The sequence below is a fragment of the Electrona antarctica genome (assembly GCF_951216825.1).
Source record: "Electrona antarctica genome assembly, chromosome: 12".
Lineage (NCBI taxonomy): Eukaryota > Metazoa > Chordata > Actinopteri > Myctophiformes > Myctophidae > Electrona > Electrona antarctica.
In genome coordinates this window covers 35,734,290-35,738,331 of record NC_136793.1, presented here as the reverse complement: position 1 = coordinate 35,738,331, position 4,042 = coordinate 35,734,290, and positions in this window count along the sequence as shown.

Here is a 4,042-nt window from a genome sequence, read left to right as displayed (position 1 = left end):
AAGAAAATGTACTTTGTAATTTATACTTTTGAATACTTGACTACTTTTACTTTAACTGAGTAACATTTTCTAAATGATTTTCTGCGGCTTTCGCCTTTATTTTATAGAGGGATAGACAGTAGGGTGACAGGAAATGGGGAGAGAGATGGGGGGGTGACATGCAGTAAAGTCCGTCGGGATCGGGAGTCAAACCCGCGGGCCGCGGCACACACTGAATCACCATCCAAGGTGCCTGGACCGCCACAGCCCAGGCCTAACTGAGTAATATTTGATGATCGAGAGACAGGAGTATATGACTAGGGTTGAGTACCATGTCCATTGCACTGCCCCTTATGAGTAGCTGTATGAGCTGAAATTATTTTACTGTGGTATAGCCTACACCTTTTATGATTACAGGTGTGCTGTATGATGGGCAACATGCAATTTGTTGGTTGGTACAGTCAATGCACGTAGGCCACAGAAGTACCTTGACCACTTTAATTTGTTTAATTAATGGGATTGTGATCGCGCTGAAAACATTCTATATGGATCCCCAATTCCACATCCTGGCTTAACAGCAGATACTGTGATAGGTATATGTGTGATGTGTCCAAGACTAAATGAATAATTTTCTTATCTTATACTCAACATTCAATTTCATGAAATGTATTGCATAGCGCCATAAATAAAAGGAATGTATGTGTTTCAGTTTTTCTGTGTTGTTGGAAGATGTGTAGAAATTCCTCACCAAGGAGGTTTAATAATTGCAACTCATCGAGAATGTAACAATTTAAATAAATGATGAAAGAAATTAATATTATGGCTTACCTCTGCTGTATGGATATGATATTGAGTGATGTCTTTCTGTCTGTACTGTATGTGTGTATTCTTGGTGTTGAGTTGTTGTGTGCAGTGTGCGTGGCGTGCATGGATGGGGGGGGGGGGGGGTCCTCTTTCGGTCGCTTTACAAAAGCCTTGGAATTGTCTTTTTTACTTGCCCTCAATTTGGCCATGAATTAATAATCAGTGGTTGACATTTTAAATTCTATTACCATCCAGTTAATTGTGGGCTTGTGAAACCCTGGAATGTGTGTTACAAATGTCATGAATTGGCCTACCAGTATAATAGGGTATATCTATATCCAATTCCATTTCCTCTACCGACACCTATGCACAGGTGTCGGTAGAGGAAACTGTTAAAATGATTAACTTGCTTCAAAAATCGATTGTGTTACATGCTCTCTAAGATTAATATCTGTTAAAGAGTCACTTGTTTGTTCTGAAAAAACAATAATTATGGTTATTTAAATGACTAAGCTCAACGGTGCATGATATCCACTTCACATAACTTTGGCACTAATATAAATAAAATTCCATTGAAGTCAGGTTCTCTTCCTTATTGCAACATCTGCTGTTGATACGAGTGACCGCAAATGCATTCAGGCGAAAGTCATCAACAGACATTTGTTGAATTATGGGACGATGTCTCGAAAATATGTAATTTGATGTACATGTACGCTGGCTCTGTGTACCAGATTTCCCTGTAATTAGATAATTAGTAGAGCAACCCTGTTTTGTTTTCTTATAACCAGTAGTGCAGGCTACCCGTCATTCGCAAGCAGTGCAGTAGCCTACCCATGCGAGAGACTTTGAAGCCATCTATCTATCTTGGAGGTCAACTATGATGTAACGTGGCTCTAAGTGCTCTCTGTGCCGTCCTGTTTTTGTTGTTATCAATTGTAGGTATTCATGCTACATGCAATTCGCGTACATACACACATAGTGGCAGAAATCTGAGACTGATTTCTACCCACTATACAGTCACTTGTAGAAGCAGCTGGCATCGCTTTTATGTAACATACATCAGCCATGTTTTCTTTTTTTACATTAAAAATGCAGCTATTGTTTAGCACAAGGGTGCCTAAAAGGTAGATCACAATCTACCAGTAGATCACAAAAGCTACGCAGGTAGCCCCTAAAAGATTATAATTAAAATATATAAATACAAATATTTATAAACAAAAATCACAAAACTAATTTTTGGCATCTGCCACTTGGATTAAGGTGACTTGATAGATTGACATCAAAAAGGGCCTGTCAGCTCCCTTCGTGGATTCTATAGTAGGCAATGCAATGCTTTGTTTTAAGTAAATAAAGTTACATGTGTGCAAGACTGCTAGACTCTAGCATAGTGAATCATAGCTCTGTGTGGAAAATTAACTGACATGATATTATTGGTTAAAATGGATTTGTAGGCTGTTGATGATGATGTGTCTGTATCATGTATTATGTTTACAGTACAGCACAGTACAGTACAAACACAAAGTGTGGAGATCAGTGGAATCAGTAGTGTGCATAGTTTTGTGAGATGCATAAAGGAAAATCCAAAAAGGAAAACTGGTAACATGACCATGAACATAAGGGAGGGAGTGGATAGTGCTAATTTTTCTCCATATATGGAGACGGCCATATATGGAGCGTGTCACGAGGCGTGACAGACTGACAACCTTCAGGAGCGTCATATATGAAGCGTTTCACAAGGCGTGATGTCACGAGGCGTGATTGACTGACAACCATATATGGAGGCGTGAGTGACGGAGTGACGGCCGGGTTTTTCAGGTTTTCATAGTAATCTGCAACCTATGGTCGCAATAATAGCCCAGGTTAGTTAGGTTGTTTCATAAATAATACATATATAAATAATAATACAATAAATAATACAAGGAAGCTGCAGGTCACTATTCGCCCCCCCGGGCCGGACTTTGGAGGAGGAACACGATCCACAGTGAATCTGTAGAGGATGGGCGGTGTAAACTGTCTCTCTTCAGCCTCCGCGGGAAGTGGTATCACTGTGGAACTTAATTGTCTCCATTTTAAGTTGCTTATTATTGATTATTATTATCTATTAAAAAATATTGAAATGCTGTTCTTTTTTGGTCGTCAGAGATGAGCATTCCAAGAAACGTCGTGCTCCTGACCCCCTCCACTCCTCCTAACGTCAACAACCGTCTAAGAGTTACATTACATTACATTACAGTCATTTAGCAGACGCTTTTATCCAAAGCGACTTACAATAAGTGTATTCAACATAGGTAGGGAACAAAAACTACTAATCACCAGAAGTCTTTAGTGCATTTTCTGCAAAAACAAGCAACCAAGAGTATACCTAGCGCTAAGGTAAAAGTGCAATATATCAGCTACCTATTTCCTTAACCAGATGAGACAAAATAGCTAAATCAAATGAGCATGAGCTAAAACAATTAAGTGTAATTTAGTGCATTTTCTGCAAAAACAAGCAACCAAGAGTATACCTAGCGCTAAGGTAAAAGTGCAATATATCAGCTACCTATTTCCTTAACCAGATGAGACAAAATAGCTAAATCAAATGAGCATGAGCTAAAACAATTAAGTGTATCGACTAAACAAGATCCAATAAACAATACAACAATAGAAAACAAGCGTTCGTACAACTAGTTAACAACAAGTAGGTCAGGCAGAGAGGAAGGGTAGTGTTTCCTGAAGAGGTGGGTTTTCAACCTGCGGCGAAATATGGGCAGTGACTCTGCTGTCCTAACATCAGTGGGGAGTTCATTCCACCACTGTGGGGCCAGAACAGAAAAGAGTCGTGACCGTGTGGATCGGCCAGAAGGACCCTTGAGTGACGAGGCAATCAGTCGCCCCGAGGTGGCAGACCGAAGTGGTCGGGCAGGGGTGTAGGCATCGACCATAGCCCGGAGGTAGGAAGGAGCTGTTCCTTTCACTGCCCTATAGGCTAACACCAGGGTTTTGAACTGGATGCGGGCCGCTACGGGGAGCCAGTGTAGAGAACGGAGAAGGATGGTTGTGTGGGAGAACTTGGGGCGGTTGAACACCAGACGAGCCGCAGCTTTCTGAACAAGCTCCAGAGGTCTGATGGCAGATGCCGGAGCACCAGCAAGGAGGGAGTTGCAGTAGTCCAGGCGGGAGATGACGAGAGCCTGGATGAGCACCTGGGCTGCCTTCTCCGTGAGGAAGGGGCGAATCCTCCTGATGTTGTAGAGGAGGAATCTGCAGGACCTTGTCA